Below are 22,206 nucleotides of genomic sequence, written 5' to 3'. Positions count from 1 at the left end.
AATGACGCTCCTGTATACATCGTACCATGATTAATTGTGGGATGTTGAGTTCTTGTTTTGTAGTTCATAAATACCTTTATTCACTGTCTTATTTAGTAATGCGTTGTCAACTGCTTATCCTGCTAGGTACTCAGGTTTCAGTTACTCTTTTATAAACTTGTTACTGCAGACGCAATAACAACAGCAGTTCCAAAATTTAATTTCAAATAGGCATAAATGGGTAGAACTTTTTTTTTTTTTTTTTTTTTTTTTTTTTTTACGCTACACTAAAATATCGCTTACACACACCTAACAGTTTTTCGGATATGTCTTACACTCATCAACAACCAAATGATAAAACTTATCAACAAGACATCACGGAAATGCGGAGAAAGAACATTGCGTACGTATCTATAATTTCTGTACATGTTTATGATCCTTTCGTAATTCTGAATCAGGCTTGAGTTTAGGGAAATGCTTTTTGATGTCAACTGAGATAAATGGTCAAAAGACTCAATGAGTAATGTTCCGCTTATACTGCACTTGGTGGAAACGCGCTTTGGTTGTTCTACTTTCAAATCCAGTTTCAGTTAACGACTGCTGCAAAAGGGATCCGCATATTTTGTTTTATGTTTTTTAGTGACAGCACTGGCGCAAATCCAGAGGGGTTGAGGGGGACATGTCCCCCAATCTTGGAATTGGAGGGACTGTCACCACAATAATCCGATTTGAAATGTGTTTTTTTTTGGGGGGGGAAGTGTGATGATTTGTGTCCGATTGCCACAAAGGAAAGTGAGATAAAATTGATGTTCCCCCCAGAATAAGCCTCAAATCTGCCCGCCTTCCAATGTTGAAGACAACTCTACTTCCTGATCCTCCACAGGATTGTTTTTCAACTTGACAATTCTTTTGGGCATCCCTTAACAAAAAAAAGCTCTTACTTCCCCCCCCCCCCCAATGTTGAAGACAGATTTGCGGTGCTGAGTGACAGCGTGCTTTCTCAAGTCTGTTAACTTTGCATGTGCAAGTTTTGTTCATGTTTTGGAGTCATGTTTTGATCTGAGACAATGACTGCAAATTGTAGAATATATTTTTCTGAACATATTGATGGAACAACCATGACTCATTCATTCATTCGTACGTTACATCGATTTATTTTACTATGACTTCCTATTGTGCCTACTTTATCTGGTTTGTTTGAGTATTTCATTAGCTTACAAAACGCGAGAAATTATCATATAAACATTACAGTTGTCAATAAAATACATACAAAATATTAGGGTTTATAAGGTAGCAGAAGATATTGCACCTAATGTATCTTACTAAAATACAAAACCACAAAATAGGAAATATTAAGTATATGAAAATTGTAATTAGGTAACTATTTATGCCACACCTATCATGTACTCAAGAGTATCTGTTATCAACTCTTTTCTTCTCTAGTGATTTGTTTAATACGTCATAACAGGATGCTTATCAAAATGCTACCATGTAAAACCACCATACACATTTGATCCTACAGAATATTATACCGGATTTTTGGCAGCACATTTGCTACGAGAAATGCTTCCGTCTAAAACTAGCCTTAGTCGCCCTATTAAGAAGGAGTGTATGAATCGGATGGAGTTCCCGCACGAAGTTTATATAGTAAGTCAGGGCGCCAAACCTTGTCAAAAGCTTTTTCTAGATCAAACGTTACAAGGCAAGAAGAAAGCCTGTATTAAACTAATTGTAAACTAATAGTCCTGAATAGTAGAGTCTATAATAGCACTTTACAGCAAATGGGTTAAATAACTTCTTACGAAAAACAGTAACATTAATCGTATACTTCAGGTACATAGGAAGTTTAATATACAGCCTAACACAAGTCATGCACACTGAGGAAAATGATTGGGTTGAAATTGACCCTATTGGTGCATTTTTAAATCCAACCAGGTAGCTAAAACTGCTCCAACCCAAATAGAGTCAAAGCGTTTAGTTAAACTTGGTTGAAATAAGTTTAACCGAACGTGTAGTTAAATGTAGAAGTCGAACCCAACATACACACACTTCGTTCCGTTCACACTTGGCATTTCTTGTCAATAGAATCTGCTCTGTTTCGTAACATTTTCCCAAGGATGTTATAAAATAGAGGATATGCCCATACGTATCTTCGTCATAGGAACTTAGTGAAGCCAAAAATCAAACGAGCATCGTCTGAGCCGGCACTCTGATTGACTACTGCCGTTTCCGCCATGATTGTTGACTCGAAACATTGCGATCTTAGTGGTGCGGAGTGGGCAGAGTAGGTGTGGCGAAGCTGTGACGTATGGCTTCACAATTTTGTTGTATGGGCAGATCCTCTATTTTATAACATCCTTGCATTTTCCCCAGCACTTCTGGTCCGATTGCAGCGCCGTGGTGTGTTAAAAGGAAGCGAAAGAGTTTGTGCCAAATATCCATGCTCTTGGTTTTGAGTGGGAAATTGAATTGTAGTAAAGAAAAATGAGTTGGAGTAGAGACGCTCCTTGCCCACATACTTCTTTGTAGTTTTCGTTTTTTAATATAACCGGCTAGAACTGTTATTACAAACACTATAGCTTTAGCTACCTCACGCTTTACTTTCAGAGCCATAATTGCGCTCTTCTCTAGTGATTTGTTTAATACGTTATAACAGGATGCTTATCAAAATGCTACCATGTAAAACCACCATATACATTTGATCCTACAGAATATTATACCGGATTTTTGGCAGTACATTTGCTACGAGAAATGCTTCCGTCTAAAACTAGCCTTAGTCGCCCTATTAAGAAGGAGTGTATGAATCGGATGGAGTTCCCGCACGAAGTTTATATAGTAAGTCAGGGCGCCAAACCTTGTCAAAAGCTTTTTCTAGATCAAATGTTACAAGGCAAGAAGAAAGCCTTATTAAACTAATTTAAATGGCTGTGGTGAGACAGAATAATTGGTCTAGAGTGCTAAGATGTGGTCTAAATCCAGCTTGGTGAATTGGAAGAAGGTTGTGTGAGTTAAGATGGTCGTGCATGCAATGGACAAGGATTCGTTCCAAGATTTTGCAGAGACAAATTGTGAGATGATGAGAACGTAGGATTTGACTTCTGATGGAGTGTTTTTGTTTAGAAAAAATAAGAACTTTAGAGTATTTCCACTTGAACGGAAAAAATCCAAATCGTAGAATAAAGGTGCAGATGCTGCTAAGAAAGATGATAAAAGAATGAGACGCTTGGGAATCAATCCATGCAAAGTGATCGAGAAAAAAGAAAAATTGCCTCTCTACCTTTTCAAAAAATCTAATTTTTTTCATGAATGTTTATCCTATATCAGGGTAATTCAAAACTACAATTGGATTTTTAAAACATTTCGTAGCTACATAGAGGCTGCCGCCATTTTGCGATTTTTCGATTTTAGGCGTTTACATTGTTTTGAATATCTCAGCATGTATTTGTCCTACCAAACTGAACATTGCTGGACGGCTCTAACTCATGCAGAGCTAAAACTTTGATTTCTTGAACATTTTTGCCTAAAACCACTTGAAGAGATGAAATCAGGGTTTACAGTAGCAACATTTTTGGACATTAAAGACGTGTTTGTGAAGAGGAAACAACTGACGGAGAGGTCTGAATTTGTGTGTGCATATAGTCCGGGGTCATAAGTTAATACACAAAAATTTAAACACCTGTAGCTGCTCCCAAAGTCCTGAAAAAAAATCATAAACTTGGGGAATTATGCCAATTTGGCATGTTTCGCTGTCCAATGGGCCTGGATAAAAAAGAGTCTGAAATTTTGAGAATAGTTAGTCCTTTAGTATACCGTAACACGCAACGCGTGTTTTGTGTTTTTGAGCAGAAGAGGGTCAAAGTATTAAGTAATGACGTCATACTCTACGAGGTGTATTGTTCATAAATTCAACTGAAAATTTGTTGTTGTGAAGTAAAATAAAGTAGAATGAATGGTTAGTCCAGTCAAGGCTCTCAAGCTCGTTTCTTTCCTCTACTCTTTCCTCTATTTGTGACTCATTGTCTTATCATACCTACAGCAGCACTGATGAAGAATGCCGTTATCAGCAGAAGGCGAGGAAAGTCAAAACTGTTATCCTTTCGTTTGATCTACATTCTCGAGTCAGTGAACACTTCCTTGCTGTAAACACTGACTTGGGAATGTAGATACTTCTACCTCAATTTGGTGAATGTAGACACTTCAATTTGGTTGTAAAGTATGATCAGCAGATGGTCGAAAGGAAGCAGAAGCTGCATCGGTATGTCGGTTCATTGGTTGTAGGCGGTCTGGTGTATGCGAACCGGGTAGTGGGGTAAAAATACTTTGAAAGTAAGAACCAAATATATTGACCTTGTCTGTATCCGTAAGGACTGCTTGATGATTATGAACAATGGAGTATGGCGTACGGTAAACTCTACCGGTTAGTTGATGAAATCTGCGCCAATATTTCGTAGAATGTGCTTCATTAGCAAGTGTATTGCAAGTTTCGATCCAGTGGCGTTACTTAAACGCAACGATATAATTATGAGTAATCCTTAGGTATTGGCGATAAAGCCGAAGCGCTTGAAGGTTGCCCGTAGCTAGATATTCACGGAAAGCTCTGCGTGAGGCTGAAATAAATGGCAACTATTGCGGGCAGGGCCTAAAATTCAACGAAATCACAGCTCCACACTGGTAAAAATTTTGTATAGTATAGTAAAACTAGTTTAGTCAGCATTTGCTTTGACATATAATGAGTGTTCTGTCCAGTACATCATGTTTACCTGCGACCAAAAATTATTATTATTATTATTATTATTATTATTATTATTATTATTATTATTATTATTATTATTATTATTATTATTATTATTATTATTATTATGTAGGAAAATTTTGGCATCCAGAGCAAACAAAATTAAACGCACATTAGGATACATATTTAATTGTATTAAACCATAAAATACAGGAAACAAACCGGTAAGAAAAATAGTCACACTGGAAGAAAAAAGTAACTTTCTCTTACATAAGAATTTCACTGTCATTTTTCCGTGATCATCACGCTGTCTCAGTCTGTTTTCTGCCGAGGCAAATACATCGTTATACCAGGGCTGTTCCTTTGACTTCCTACCAGCTTCAAAACACCTTTCCTTTCTGGCCAACCATTTCATAACAGCAGTGGTTGGGCTAAAATTTTCGAACGGACCCATATTTATATTAACGTGAAGGTAATTTTTCACAGTAGTGGAAGCCAAAGAGAGTCTGTTATCTGTTTGCAATATGTTGTAGTCACTTATAAGTCTTTCAACATCGAAAGAAGATTGTTTCGAAGCAACAACTCGGGCTAGACTTGTTGACAGAGCATGAAATGACTGATTTCCACAGATTTTCATGAGAAGGCTTTTAGCATCCAGACCTTTCAACATACTGCACGATGATGCCTCTCTATATTGCATTGCGAACTACGAAAGATCTGTATCAGGACAAATAACTTTGTGGCATTCTCTTAGGGCATCATCAGTTACATCCTCTTGCAAAACACGCAAAGGCTCCAAAGCAACAATACTGTCTTCATACAGCAAACGCTGACTAACAAAGTTAATTATGGAATCCAGGACTTCGTAGCGTACTACAGTAAAATCTCTTTTCTCACTGACATGTTTGTTATGGGATTTATTGCGACGTATTTTACGATGAAGTTGAATACCATGTAATGAGTACTGTATTTCTCCGTTGACGTTCTCTTGCACACGTTCGTTTAAAAGCGTTTCTTCCCACCCGTCTAACAGAGGTTTCTCCTTCATACTCTCCAATTGTGCTACAGTTCTATTTTTATTTGTTATTATGTCCAAAAGAAACATTTCATCACTCTCAAACTTCTGCTGGCAGTTCTTGAAAACATATTGAGCGTCTGTCACAAGACACAGAAGATGAAGGCGATCTATTTCTATCCATTTACGCAGATGACTATTGGCTTCATTACATCCATAGCTTTCCGTTTGCAAGTAAAGGCAGCTTGGATACCAATATTTTAGGAGAGTAGTGAGCATACTGAATGAAAATTCTGTCCACCTGACGTCAAAATATTCTGGGTACTGCAAAACTTCTAAGTTATTTTCTGAAGCTACCATCGTTAAACCTTTCGTTAGCTGCCCTGAAGAGTGATATAAAGCACACAATCCAGATGCTGCTTTATGAAAGATGAAACTTCTTGGACATTCTTGGTGACATCTTTCCATGCTAAATTAATGCCACCAAATTTTCAACAGAGGCAATGTTTCACCTGAAGTAACTCTTTCATCAGTTACCAATTTCCACATTCCTTTGTGTTCTCCTGTATTCATGTTTTCATCAACAGTAACTATCGAAGTCACTCTGGAAAACAGTTCTTTCCATGGCATTACTCTTTCTACTGATTTTCGTAAAGCTGTAACATGCGCTTCGGAGCCTCTTCCTTCTGGTTTTTCAAAGCCCAGGAACAATAACTTGTTCTTACCCTTTTCGTCAACAATATATTTGGTCTAGGAATTAATTCGTGCGGTTGGTACGCACACATTGAAGCTGTAGTACAAACACAAAATACATAAATACCTTAAGAAAAATATTGTCCATCGCTAGCCACCACTTTCGCCCATCTGTCAGGCAATGTACGGATTCCGTGGCGAAAGAAGTCCTCATCCTTGGAAGCGATCCAGTCAGAGACCCATGTTTCGATATCTTCTGAAGAAGTAAACCGCTGTCCAATCAAATCGTTGTTCATGCAATCGAACAAGTAGTAGTCCGAAGGAGCAACGTCTGGTGAATACGGCGGGTGGGGTAAAACTTCCCATCCGACATTTTCTAAATAGGTTTTGACCGGTTTTGCGACATGTGGGCGAGCGTTATCATGTTGAACAATAAGTTTATCATGTCTGTTCTCCCATTCTGGTCGTGTTCTGGCCAGAGCTTGCTTCAAACGCATTAATTGTCGTCGATAACGTTCTCCATTCATAGTTTCACCCGGTTGCAGCAGCTCATAGTACACCACACCTTTCATATCCCACCATATGCACAGCATAACCTTTGCACAGTGAATATCTCGTTTTGGTTGTGATGGACCTGGTTCACCTGGTTTCACCCAGGCCTTTTTTCGTTTAGGGTTCTCGTAATGGATCCACTTCTCATCACCCGTAATAATTCGATGCAGAAACCCCTTTCTGCTCTGTCGTTGAAGCAGCAATTCGCAAATGGTTTTTCGTCTTTCAACGTCTCTGTCTTTCAATTCATGTGGAACCCAATGTGACATCTTTTGAATCATTCCCATGGCTTTCAAGCGTTTGGAGACTGTTGTTTGATCAACGCCTAATGCTGCTGCAAGTTGTTCCTGCGTTTGACACGAATCCTGCTCGAGCAATGCTGTCAATTCTTCGTCTTGAAATTTTTTTGGCTGTCCAGCTCGCTCTTGGTCTGCCAAGCCGAAATCACCACTTCTAAACCGTGCAAACCACTTCTGACACGTTCGCTCAGCTAGAGCATGGTCACCATACACTTCCACCAAAATACGATGACTTTCAGTCGCACTTTTCTGCATGTTAAAGTAATGCAGCAGGACACCCCGCAAAAACACTTTATCAGGCACAAATTGCGCCATGTTCACTTAACTACAAAGTGGTGTTGTTGACGCTTTAATCCACTGCCCTATACTACGAACGATACGCGATGACAGGGGTTTGCAATACATGTGTGGATACACGGAACTGTGGGACGCTCCGTTCGTTGCGCCATCTCTTGTCCACCCGCACGAATTAATTCCTAGACCAAATATATTATAGGCTCATTAAAGCGATACGGGGGGACTAGTCTACAGCATTCTACTTACTCCCCATTATCACTACAGCATACACGATGGAAAGTAATGACGAAGAAACAAACAGATGTTACGTTTCTTTTATTATTAGTAGGCGTACCTATTTTCAGGGATCCCTCCACGTGGGCGTCGTTTTCCGCACTTAACATCGCCGGGACGCCGCCCCGCACTTAAAATTGCCGCGTTAAAACGTGAAAAGAATAAAACTACTCTGAGTTAGTGAAGTACTTCTCCGCTGACAAGACCATGTACTCTTTTCCCCAACATGCTCAACTTGGCTCAAATTTACTGCGTTATAGGCTACTGCCTACTGTACCTGTTCATACTGCCGACTGTGATCGCGATTTCTGAAAACCGGGTAATATTTAGTCAGTAGTGGGTGCCCACACTAAGAAATTCCTGGAGGGATCCCTTTATAATTTTACTGAGGCTTTGAATTCCAATGTTCCATATAAAATTAATAGACCTAATTGTCCAACGCCCAGCAACATGGAAAATTGAATACCCTATGCTGCTTGTAGGCACGAAGTACCGGTAAATCAACTAGACGAGAACCATGTGTCAGATGTCGTATCTGCAGGTATAAAGACGAACTAAAGGAACATTGTCTTGCCTTTTGTTTCTTTAATTCCTTCCTCTGTTCCATTTTCGTTAATGTTTCTAAAGTAATGAAATTACTTTACCAAAGACAACAATGCATCGTCACCAAACAGCGAACACTGATCTATGGACAAAAGAATTAACCTGGGCCGGCTAGCGAGATTTTTTCTCATGAAACTTACGAACGGATAATATTTCCTGGGTTATGATTGGTTGTTGAGAGTCTACGGTGCTTCGGCTAAATTTTTGGCAGTTATTGATGTATGTTATCTCTGGTAGTACATATTTCTATAACGGATTCAAAGGATCGTGTAATTTTTATCTACAAAACAACACATTCCATTATATCGGAAAAGTGTAATGTCCTATTGAAAAACAGATAAACGTGCAGTTAGTTGCATATTTTAAAACTATATAAATGCAACCGAAAGCGTTTGGAAACTAAACATAGTTAAAAAGTTCCTTCACCTCAAAATTGGCAATGGTTTTCCCTGCCATCTAGGAGAGACACCTATACGTATTATCTCTGGCTTAATGTCATATACTAGCAGTTATATGGAATTGAGTAACCCATTGCATAATGAATGTATTGAATCAGTAAGACTTAGTTTGACACACTAAACGCGTTTAAATGCGTAATCCGAGAAAAGTACTCACATTAATACCACTCCACACTTTAAGAATTATAGTTCCACACTCCTTTCCTACAGTTCCACAAAGTGTGGAGTACTCCACTGGATTTTAGGCCCTGATTGCGGGGGTAGCTTAGGTTTATGTAACTGAACTTCAATTGTTGGAATTGAACGTTGCGCTGCGTCCTGAATTGATGTAGTAAGGGCAGTTGTTGTTCGTTCGAGTTCGTATTGTGTACTAGGCATAGTGAGCATAGTTACTGATGAGTTCCCGGCGGGAGCTCATGTGGTTCGGATTCCACGTTAATCAGTAGGTCCACATCTCATATAGCCTCGCTGCTGAAAGGGATGATAAACTAAAATCAACTCAAATCAACTGCAGCGTCTAAGTCGGAGCGGTATTGGTCCCAATTTGCCTTTTGGTAGCAGTAGACCTTCTGAGGAGAGGGCTTAGGTTGAGTGTTAGGAGAACAGTGAAGTTTGATTTTGATGAGGACATGGTCGCTACCTATGGAGTCTAGCACAAATACATGTATGGACTGAGAGAGTGAAGATGAGGTTATGACTACGTCAGCAGTAGTGGTACTGATAGGACGTGTAGGTTTTGGTAAACTATGGAATTCAGCTCCTGTTTCATTCTGAACAAAATCTAAAAGTTGCCCTTGTCACATTGTAAGCGACTATGAAAATTTAGATCGGCCATGATAATGTAATGTCAGAAGAAATGGTTGAAAGCTCTGCCTGTACGTGCTGCCTCTAAAACAGACCGTCATGATGTTATGTCAAGGAAGGCGAAGTGCAAGTGGAACAGTAACTGCACAATAAGGAAGATTGTGCCGGATAATAATAGCTGTGCCTCAATAGAGACGTGAACCTGTTCGAACGTCGTGAAGAAGTGACACTTTGGTATACAACACATTAAATATGGCGCAAGGTAAGTTTCATTTAGTACAAATGCGGCAATCCGTTCTTCCTGGAGGAACTATGTGAAGAGTATTTGATGCATCAACAATGATTGTATGTTAAGAAAAAATAAGTAATAACTCATAATGATAAAGAGTATAACTGAATAGGTCAAAGTATCCACATTAAACATAAACTTCAAGTGGTTGGATTTGAAAAAGCACTGTTGGTCCGGAATAAGTTGCATGAAGTTGTAAACTAAACAATAATTTGACTGCGTGCATAATTTGAGATAGAATATGTTGCGAAGAAATGGATGAATGTTCTGTAAGGAAATAGTGAGAAAACGGAGTAGATTCTCTACAGTAACTGGATGACGTTACGAATTTGCTGGTGGAGTAGGTGCGTCGACCGAACGTATGTGAATAACAAGTTCAGGCTTAGCGGGATCAGGTTGAGTCTTAGCTTTACATTTATAGCTGTATGTTGGATGACGTTCAGAACAGCGATCACAACGTGATGGTTCTTGAAGGTTTGGGCAGTTTTTAATAGGATGTTCGAGGGAACAATAACCACATTTGATGTTTGTGAATTCAGCTGTTGGGTGTGAATTATACTATTGTCATCTCTCGCATCGAACAGGTAGAGGTGCTGGCGTGTGCAGATGGCTCGACCTTATATCGGCGTTGATAGATATACGCGCCCTTGGATAGAAGTTGATCAATCAGCTGTTGTTGATTATTCAGCACTCGTAGGAGATAGGTTGGTCCTTGGTTATTCTTGATCCTAATACAACGCTTTATAGGTAGCCCTTCGTGATGAAGTTCAGCAAGAATTTCATCATTAGTAAGATCAGGTTTTACACCACGAATAACTACAGACAGCATAGGAGGTCGCCGTAGTGGAGGAGTTTTGCGTGTACTCGGTTGTAAAGTAGAATTCTTTCGCTTCCACTTACTTCATTCCACCATTGCATTCGTTTCTCATCATCACCGTTTCTTTTACTCTAGCCGACATAATCGTGAGACGTAAAACTTAAAAATTTCATTTTCATTTCATTTCAATTAGAACGATCTATCTTTATGCAAGATGGACTGTGCCTCATTTTGTATGTCCTGTGTCTGTGTGGCTCAACATCCATTGTCCTAAACGCTAGTTGAGACGTCTCGAAATTCGAGTCGAGACAAAATATACACATACATCAGCCAGACCGTTATGACTACCTACCTAATTGTTAGTATGTCCACCTTTTGGCACGAATAACAACGGCAACGCGTCTTGGCATGGTCGCAATGTTCCTCAGTAGGTCGCTGGAGAGAGTTGGCACCACATATGCACACACAGGTCATCTAATTCACGTAAATTCCGGGGAGGGGGTGATGCACCCTCACGTCACGTTCAATCAATCCCAGATGTGATCGATTGGGTTCAGATCCGGATAGTTTGGGGGCCAGCACATCATTTGGAACTCGCTCCTGTGTTCCTCGAACCACTCCATCACACTCCTGGCCTTGTGACATGGTGCATTATCTTGTCGAAAAATGCCACTACCGATGGGAAACATGGCCGTCATGAGGGGGTGTACGTAGTCTGCAAGCAGCGTGCGACACCTCGGCCGTCATGGTGCCTTGCTCGAGCTCCACTAGACACATGGATGCTCACCTGAATGTTCCCCAGATAATAATTAAGCCGCAGCCAGTTTGTTTCCGTCCCGCAGTACAAATGTCAAGGAGCTGTTCCCTTTGAACATGACGTATTCGCACCCTCACATCGTCATGATGAAGAAGATATCGGGATTCATCAGACAATGCAATGTGGTCAGGTCTAGTGGCGATGGTCACGTGTTCATTTCAGTTATAGTTGTCTATGTCGTGGTGTTAACATTCTCCATCGTTAGGAGTGTTCGGTGCACTGTGTGTTCAGACTAGTGTTGTGAAGGCCTGTGATAAAAACGAAAATTTTGGGTTTAAAAAAAACAGTTATTTTTACTGTTTTCCCGAGCTGGGGAAAAAACGGAAAATTTGGGTATTATCAGAATCATCATTTTTGTTAATCACAGAATCATTTTAGTTAATATGTTAAATCAAACATATATTTCATGGAGATATCTTCATTGTTCTATGTAAAATTCCGGAAATTTTGAAACCATTAGAAAAAATCATTTGTTAGGAAATATTGGCAAAAACAGGAAAATGTAGTTTAAAAACTATTTGTTGGCCTGATGATCTTACTTGCTGTAACATGTCTGCAACATATACAGTGGGAAGTGGAAAATCCGAACTAATTGGGACCACAGGTATTCGGATTTTCAAATTGTTCGGATTTTCGAAAATGATCAAGAAAATGCCACTTAGGCTTACATATACTGTACCGTATGTTCTTCTATCGATACAGTGGTTATTCAGTACATACAGTAATTACAATACCGTACGTAAGGCTACTTACATTTAATGTTTCTGAAGAACTTGCTTGTACTCTAAGTCACACTGTTCTTGTAAGTCACACTTCAAACTTATAGGCCTAAGAAAAAATAAAAATAAAAATACATGACAAACAATTACATATAAATGAACTTTTGTAAAAACACTGACTTCACATAACGTCGATGGGCAAGCTATTGTTTGTTTATCGCTAGCGTTAAGACAAAATGTAAAAAGCTTCTAGGGACCGCGTTCGGATTTTTGACGTTAGGATTATCGACGTCCTACTGTATATACAATATATTTCGCTAACGGAAAAATACTTAAAGCAACAGGTTTTAATTCTACTTTACACACATATACCGCACAAGTGAGTAAATTTGAGCAGCGAGAAATATATTAAATGAAACTTCCGTTAGTTTTTACAGACTAGCAGAATATCCGTTCTTCGCACGGGGAGAATACGTTTCATTTTGGACACAAAGGGCACCAATGAACTTGTGGAGCCCCAAAACTATTAATTTGACTTTAATATCGATAATTTTCAATTATCTTTACATGTCACCATCCTCCTTAGAGTACTAATGGAGCTGAATTTGTGGATTTAAACGGCATCTGCTGTTCATCTCTGCGAGTATGGATTCGAGGCCATTTTCGATCATGTATATATATATATATATATATATATACAGAGGCGGATCCAAGGGGGATATCCCCCCCTTCACACTCAAGTATACACTGAATAAAATGGGCTTCAATCCTGCTTTACACTGGATAAAACTGCAAACTATGGTTTAGCCCCTCCCTTGATCATATCCTGGATTCGCCAGTATATATATATATATATATATATATATATATATATATATATATATATATATATATATACTGTATATAAGGTCAAAAAATTAGGGGTTCAGCTGAAATATCACACAAGACCTTAAGATAGTGTATGAATAAGCTTGTGTTTGACTCATATTATCATACAAGAAGGAATGCTTTAAGATACACTAGAAAAATGAGGCACATACTGGTGTTGGGGCACGGAAAACCTTGTTCACATGGCTCATGACACAAGACGGTTATGTGTGCACCTCTCGAACTGCTCACAAACAGGCAAGGCAACAACACTGATTGTTCCTTAATATGCCATATGATAACTTCGAATAGCCAACAGAGCCTTGCACCTGCGTGGCGTGGATTCAATCAAATTATCGAAGAGTTCTTGGGGGAAGTTGTGTCACTCATCCAGAAGAGCGACTTCCAGCTCTGGAATGGTTGTTGGATTTACTGGCCTAGCGGCAATTCGTCTGCCAAGCATATCTCAGACATGCTCAACTGGAACGAGATCCGGAGCCACTTCAGCAACTTCATCCGAGCGATACCCTCAGCATCCAGCATCTCATCCACTAACCGAGCTCTGTGAGGACGAGTATTGTCATCCATAAAAAGGAACGAATCACCAATGGCACCAGCATAAGGAAGAACAAGAGTTTTAATGATCTCATCCCTATATCTCATCCGAGAGCCGTCAAAGAGCCATTTCGGATGATGTGGAGCTCAGTACGCCCACCAATGCTGATTCCTGCATACACCATCAGTCCACCACCATGACACTGGGATCTTTCTCGCACAAACATGGGATTGTATCGTGTTCCACACTCTCTCCAGATGAAAACACGTCGATTATCAGGCTCTACACTGAATCGAGACTCGTCAGAGAACAAAATATTGCCCCATTCATTGCGTCCCCACCCACGATGTTCCTCCGCCTACGCTCTTCGATCAACACGGTGTCGTGCAGTTAATGGGACACACACCATAGGCCTACGTGCGTAGAGACCACCTTCTCGAAGGCGATTGCGAACCATTTGAGTAGATATTGTGCGTCCTGTTGTTGTTCGGAAGGCTCGCGGTAGCAGAGTTGTATTCTGACGCTGGTTTCGACGGGCTGTTAACAAGAGATAACGATCGTCTCTGGCTTTGGTTGCTAGTGGACGGCCCTGTCCTTGTCTTCTTCGAACACTTCCAGTTGTTTGAAATCGATTCCACAATCGGGAAATCACACTTTGTGCCACTCCTATGGCATGTGCCACCTCCCGCCATGACTGACCAGCTTCCAACCTCATTGAAGGCCGCGGTGGCTCAGTGGTAGAGCGTTCACCTCTGGTGCTTGGGGTCCCGGGTTCGATCCCAGCCCCTGCCAAGTGAACTTTGAGGTGTTTTTCTCGGGGTTCTCCCGTTTCCTCCCACTTTCTTCATTCCACTCTTTAACTCATCTCTCATCATCACCGTCTCCTTCAGCCTAACCGGCATAACCATGGGACGTAAAACTTAAAGACTTTTTCCCGGCCCGCATACAATTATAGCTGCATTTGAAATAATCGCAAATGGAAGTGTCACCATCGATATTAGCGACCACGAAAACTATGGATTTGACACTAATATCGGTCATTTTGGATTACTTTTACATGTCTCGGTATCCGACCCCTTCCCCCCCGGTGACCCCCGGCCCGAATAGGGTGAATTTGTAAGTTAATGTGATCAGAGTTTTACCATTGATTTCAGCGACCGCGAAAACTATGAATTCGACAGTAATATCGGCCATTTTCTACAATTTTAAATGTCCCTGTAAGCGCCCCCTGAGACCCCCTGGTTCGAATTAAAAAAAAAAGATTCGTCTTGATCTGGGGCCTGGGCCAAGGTACCCCTGACTAAAATTTGGTAACTCTCGGTCCACTCGTCTGTTCCCCAGGTTGCATACAGACAGACAAACACAAACAAACTATTTATTTTATTTATATTAGACTAGATAGATTCTTGCAAATTATGCCAAATTTTCATATTATTTTTCCGAGCTAATTTTAAAGACCCGCTCCTACGTACCTTTATATATATATACACAGTATATCTATATTTATATCTATCTATATCTATATATGTATATAACAAACGCAGGAATTACACCCTAAATAACGCTCCTGGAGGACCCCTTTCTCAAAAAACATTGCTGGGGAAACACTTGTAGAAACTTCAGTTTTCGTGCCAGACGATTACCGAGACCTGGTGAACAAAAAAAAAAAAAAAAAAAAAAAAACCTCCTTTAGCAATCGAATTAAAAAAAAATAGTTCTCCTCAGGTTAGTATTCACTGAGAATATTGTTATACAATTTAAATTTTATGGGTAAATCAGTAGACTTTGAATACATCCACATCGTATCCACTGAGTTGCGAAATTGTGTACCTCCAGACATGGACGGTCGAAGAAAATTTTCTAGGAGGGCATCTTCAATGTTTGGTATATTAGTCTGGCATTTAATGTGCATGGTTTTTTATATTACGTATACGTGAGCCAGGGAGGTTCATTCTTATCAAACACGGAGATTATGAAGGAGCAGATCTACTGTACAAAATATAATAAAAAACATCTCTTTCGGATTTCTATCATCCCGCAGTCCAACCCCGAGACGGAAACATAAGAGATAGTCTTTTTGTTTTTAAACAAGATAACGTGCCTAGCGAATGCTTTACATTGTGAAGATTATATTAGTGAAAATTAAACGAATATAATTTTACAACTTAATATACATATCACTAAATGTTGAGCTCCCCGTTGCTATGTGGTTAGCGTATGCGCCTTTCTCGAACGAGGTTTGATTCATGGTAGGAGCTCATGTGTTTCAAATCCGACGTTAAACTGTACGTTCACGTCTCGTAGAGCTTTGCTCCTGAAAACGACGCTAAACTATAATCTAATTTAATATTACTAAATATTAAAAAATAATGACTTACCAAGGTGACGTCAATTTGGCAGTCATCAAATCCATTTTATACTTTCACTTAATCCAGTGGATATTAATATAACAATTACAAGACACACGCGCATATAAATACTCAGAAACAAGCACATACACACGTACACATACACAAATATGAACCCTTCAAATCTATTTACATGTGGTGGACTGCGCTGCATCAAGCGTTGTTATCTTCGTCATCATCTTCTCATGTATCTGCATTATTTGATTCATCCACAGATTTGTTATTTGTACGCATCATTCATTTTTGCTTTTTCGGGAGGGTTCAGGGTTCTTTCTTCATTTAAAGAGTCGGTTGTCTGTATTGGAAAGAGAATCAGGGGAGGAAGGGGGAATTTATACTTTATGAATGGATAACATTTTAAGAAATATATACAAAACATGCCGCTTCCGACGCAGCACTGAAGCATTTCTTTTAGCGGTCATACCCCCTCCCCTCTCAAGTTGTAAAGTGAGAAGGGACAGAAACATCCCAGACACTCAGGGTTCAGTTGATAATAATAAAACTACGGGTAAGTAAACATCTTGTACAGAGTCACGTTTTGCTTATTTTTGAACATGTTTGTGAATTTAACAATACAACAGCGGAAATACTAACTGGTTTTATTACTCCAACCATCGCTTCAACTAAGGGATAATTCCCAACGGTCAGTGAGCCATCTAAATTTTCGTTCTTTTTCTGTTCTCCAGAGGAAAGAATGAGATTTTGCCAAGATGCTAAAGTCAAGATGCTAGATGCTAAATGAGAGTGAATTATGCTAGATCTAGCACCAAGATGCTAGATATGGCTTCACTGGCGGGCTTCGATATCTACAGAACTTTCTGCCAAAGCATACAAAGAAACAATAGCACAATAGTTTCGATAACATCTGTGTGGTCCTTCGGTAGGCTACACATCCGGTAAGAAGTTCATCCCAAAGAGTAGTTTGGACAAAAGACTCGTAGCAGGCTTGTATAGATAATTGAATTCAAATATTCAAGTATAAATATACCGAATGCCCATATCGTGTATGCATGCATTTGCATGCATTATTTAATAAGTAAATAAAGTACACACACAATTAATTATGTCAGTGATAAACGGCGTTTATTGAAAAAAAACTCTCCAAACAATGAAGATTAATCTTAGACTGGAGAAATGGTTATCCTTCGTTTTCATTATAATTTGGCCATGAAACAAACGCCTGACAGATATACAACCTCTATATACAACTATGTGATGTTGGAATATATAACTCGTAGGGTATGATGCTTTACTTTTTCAAAAATTTCAGTACTTCTAGTGAAATGAAATCTTTAGTTTTACATCCCACGGTTATGCCGGCTAGGCTAAAGGAGGCGGTGATGATGAGAAATGAATGAAATGGTGGAATGAAGAAATTGGGAGGAAACGGGAGAACTCCGAGAAATCCCACGAGCATGGTGTTTGTCCACAACAAAGTCCACATGGCGCCATCTGGGATCGAACCAGGGACCCCAAGCACCGGAGGTGAACGCCCTACCACTGAGCCATCGCGCCCCCGCAGTACTTCTTGTGTACCCCTATAAATGTAATAAAGAACTAATGGCCATGTTTTTTTATATAAAAATATTCAATTAGAACTGGACAATTAACATAAAATTTGGAATCGACAAATGAAAACGGCATGTTTCTAGCACTTGTGGGTTCGAGATCTCATTGTTGAAAGGATTGGAAACAAACATATAAACTTTTCTGTGAGGAGAAACATATACGCGTAAATCTAGTATTTTAATATATAGATAATAATTGGAATAGTTTTATTTTCGAGTGCTATTTTTTAATATTCGCAATATTGAAATTTTTGAACTTAAATTTTTCGCGTGTTTGAATCATTACTAGTAAAATTAACCTAATACGAACATATTTATTTTTTTCAATTTTTCCGGAAAATCAAAAAAAGTTTAAAAAAAAAAAACAGGTTCAAAATTTCCGGAAATTTGACAACACTAGTTCAGACACACTTGTACTTTGCCCAGCATTAAACTCTGATCTTAGTTCCGACGCAGTTCGCCGCCTGTTCTGTTTTACCAGTCTGCTCAGCCTACGACGTTCGACATCTGTAATGAGGTGGGGGCACCCAACTCCTCGACATTTGGACGTCTTTTCCCCTTGGTTTCGCCACTTGCTGAAGACAATCACCACAGCACTCCTCGAACACCTGACAAGTCCTGCAGTTTCCGAAATTCTCGTGCCGAGTGTTTCTGATCGAGCACTTTCTTCAAAATAATATTAAAAATTACAGAAAAATTTTCGAGACATTCGAGTCGAGTCGAGATTTTTACCAGCTGTCTCGACTCGACTCGAGTCTCGACTTGAAAATTCGAGTCGAGAAATACGTTTGTCTCGACTCGTCTCGAATTTTACAAAATGTGTCTCGACTCGAATTCGAGTCGAGTCGAGTCGAGATTCAAGACATGTCTCGACTCGTGCGCATCCCTACAGAGTTCGGTGTGCTTGCTATGTGGTGTCGCCATCTTTAAATATGGCGGCTATTATCCAGGAAAAATATTTTTTTTCGTTTTCAGATAATACTTTTATGCCAAATAACTATGAAACCGTAGGAGAAACGGAAAAATATGTCGATACAAACGTTATAGAGTGGAAACTGTTCTCTCTAAAGATGCTAATATCATTGATGTATCTTGTGAATTAAGGAAGCTACTTAGTTTTAAGTATCACAGGGTGTTATGTTTTGGGACATTCAATTCGGAAAACTAAGCAGAATGCCTGTAACTTTCAATAGGAATAATTACTAATTAAAGTAAGTTAAATTACATTTGGCCGAAAATAGTTCAGTACATCATAGAAACGCTAGACCATGAGCTTTGAAGGAGGGGGGTGGCGTTTACAGGGTGAAAAGAAATACTTAAATAATCTTTTTAAATATGTAGAATATATGGCTTTCTCCTCTAAGATCAGAAAGGCTTCTTATAAGACTGATGGTGTTTCACTGCCTTCAACAAAATGTCTAACAACCACTTCCACAGACAATACAAGCATAAATGAATAGGCTACATGTTAGGGAGGAGGGGAGACGAAACAGGAGTTGGAATGGAGAGTAGTACTTTGACTGCATTCTTCAAGTATTAATAATAATATATGAATAAAACTGCTACAAATTTTGAGGAGGTGGTTGCCCCCTCCCTCTTCCCTCGTAGTTGCTTCTCAGGTTATAAGAATCCGGGATCACGGTAGCTATAAGACCAGCGAGGAGGAACACAATAGTGGGAAAGTATACGTGCATTAGTTATTCGAGAAAATGGCTGTTACGCTATACCACCTTGATACGAGTTAAGGTCAGGAAATTTTAATTTTGATGCTTCTCGTATTAGGAAAACAAGATATGATCATGATGATTTTGCAACATAAAACTGTAAGGGAAAAAAAAGTCTAGAATTGTCAGAAAGTAACTGAGTTGAATGGACTTGAACTTGATAGTTATACAATTGCAGTTAATTGTAAAACTATGTTAGCACTGGTATAGCCCGGTTCACTTATCTTATTTTTTTGTAGTTCTCAAGAAAAACAAGTTTATCATTGCAATTATTCAAAATTTATTTTCGGCTACCAAATCATTTCTAAATTATAGTGCTTTCCTCCCCTCCTCCTTGCATATTTTTTTTAATTAATGAAGGAAATATAATGTTTATGTGTAAAAAAGCATAAAATAATCTGTGACCTTGTAAATATGAGATCACAGTATAAATAAGATATCACAAAGTCTGTTGTTTTATGGCGGTAGCTCTTAGCAACGACGCGTGACAAATAATAGTCAACGTGGGGCTTGGTCTATCATTCGATGTATGTGAATATTTGTAGAAAGCAAGTAGCCCACTGACCTTTCCTTTATCACTCTCAGTTTCTGAACTTTGCTTTTGTTTGTCGATGTTTATCTTACAGGATAAATAAAATACACATTGGAGACTTGTCAAGTTTATTTTCGGGGAAGAGGATTTCCTGTCGGATAAAACTTCCACATTTTGTCGTCTCTTAGCCATTGTCTGTATGAAATGATACTTCAATCAGAAATATTGAAGGAGAAGAATATCGAATATCCTAACATAGGATTATATAAATATTTGAATTTAAGAGCAGAAGCTAACTGTAAGGGGCATATCCGGTTGCAATTGATGTGAACACATTTTGGGGGAGATGGCTGAAATTCAACTGAAATGTAGAAGAGACCATGGGCGTCTCTGTCATGTTAAAATGGAGGGCGGGACTAGAATGCTACAAGTATATAGCCGTAGCCGTATGCTACTGAGAATAAATACCTTCACCATTGATCAATTTCATAAGTACACAAAATAGGAGGGACGCGTTCTCCCTGTCTCCCCCCGCCAGAGACGTCCGTGGAAGAGACTATGTAGATTCTATATTTCAAAAGCAAATTGTCCTAAAATGGATAGAATATAGTCAAAAAAAAAACTTTAATGTCAATGGGAAATCAATGAAAAAAATGAAATCATCCTCACATTTCAAAAACTATAATAAGGAGATGGCTAATTAAAAGCTTATCGCAAAGACATAATAAAGAACTTAAAAACGATGTATAGCACGTAAGGTAAATATGGATAGAACATTGTCAAAAGTCAAGTGGTTTGAGTAAAATTAGGGATGCGCACGAGACGAGTCGAGACAGAATTTTCCTGACAGAATTCGAGTCGAGACATCACTTTTACAGCACATTTTCGAGACGAGACAGCCATAAATCTTGTCTCGTGCGCGTCCCTAAGTAAAATCAATAATAATGATAAAGTATATGCATCTTCTGCGAATTACCCAAGGCGCCCCATGTAGAGGTTACGTGTTAGAAATATCTCACATCTGGATTTGGAATCTCCAGACTCGATTTAGTACGCAACGTGACTTTTGACCTGCTCACGTAACACAGTCTGATCCTTATGGCAAACCTGATAACCCCTTTTTTAGCGTTAATAATTCTTAGTACTTTTAGAAACAATTTGGGGTCGTTTTCGCAAAACTTGGTTTCTGAAAAAATAAAAATCTTATTAATTTCTTTACATATGACTGTTGTCTACATTGTGATTGAATAATTTTTATGAGAACCTTAAGAATCACTCTTGCTTCAGCTTACAATATCCTGAAATTTGGGATTTACTCCATGATGTCCTAAGAATCACTCTTGCTTCAGCTTACCATATGCTGAAATTTGGGATTTACTTCGTGATGTCCTGTTAAAAAATAGTTCTCTGGCCGCTTTTAAAAAAAAAAGATAGCTAGTTTTGTAGAAATGGTCTTCAATTGACTTTAGGAAATAACTAAAGGGAACAGTTGTATCCAGGCCCTAAAAGGACAACAACTTGTGTTATTTTGTTGCAGTAACCGCTGTTGTTGTCTTTAAGATATGAAAATACGTAGTATTACAAATGGATCACTTGAATGCCAAGTGGGCTAATTCCAAACAACAACAAAAATTGACTAACGTATTCATTCACTCCCACAGATGAGTTCCTTTTCAAAAAGACTTTTGTAAATTATAAAACTATAAACTCCGAAGTTATGGTTTTCGTATCAAGAAAGAAAGAAAAAAAAACAGAGATATGAATTTTCTTAAGATATTAAACTTCAAATTTCACTCCTGGAAAATTTCAAATTTTCAACTAGACCACTTGATACCCAAATGGCTCATATATTTCATCGTAATGTTGTGTGTACTTGACAAGCTGGAAATACTCCAGCGCGGGGTCCCAATTCGGAGCAATTTGTTCAATCGATGTAAGTCCGACCCTGTTTCATTGTCATCTTGCATACAACGCAGCTGTTGAAAAAGTATTTTTTGTTTCAGCTTGAAAACAAGCATATAGAGATTTGTATGATAGTATCGTATCTGAGACAAACTTACTGGAAAAAATGTTAGAGGTGGCAAAAAATGTGAGAAAACTATTGTATGCCATACAAATCACTAGTATAATTGCCCCTTTTAGACTTCAAAACTATGCTACACATAAGTGTCGGAAGTCTTATAGAACGGCTTCGTCTGTCTGTC

The 22,206-nt window shown here is 38.9% G+C and overlaps 1 protein-coding gene across 1 annotated transcript in view; it reads right to left on the bottom strand.

Annotated features, from left to right (window-relative positions):
• LOC145681014 (uncharacterized) overlaps positions 1-16,354 on the bottom strand; it is a 172,965-nt gene extending 156,611 nt beyond the window's left edge. The window contains exon 1 of the mRNA XM_081752292.1: positions 16,149-16,354. The gene's annotated coding sequence lies outside the window, so the exon portion shown is untranslated. The remainder of the gene's footprint in view (positions 1-16,148) is intronic.
• Between the last annotated feature and the right edge of the window lie 5,852 nt (positions 16,355-22,206).

The sequence above is a fragment of the Thermobia domestica genome, chromosome 3 (assembly GCF_964235325.1).
Source record: "Thermobia domestica chromosome 3, izTheDome1.hap1.1, whole genome shotgun sequence".
Lineage (NCBI taxonomy): Eukaryota > Metazoa > Arthropoda > Insecta > Zygentoma > Lepismatidae > Thermobia > Thermobia domestica.
The sequence above is the reverse complement of the archived record's forward strand: the minus strand, read 5'-3'. Positions and strand labels throughout refer to the sequence as shown.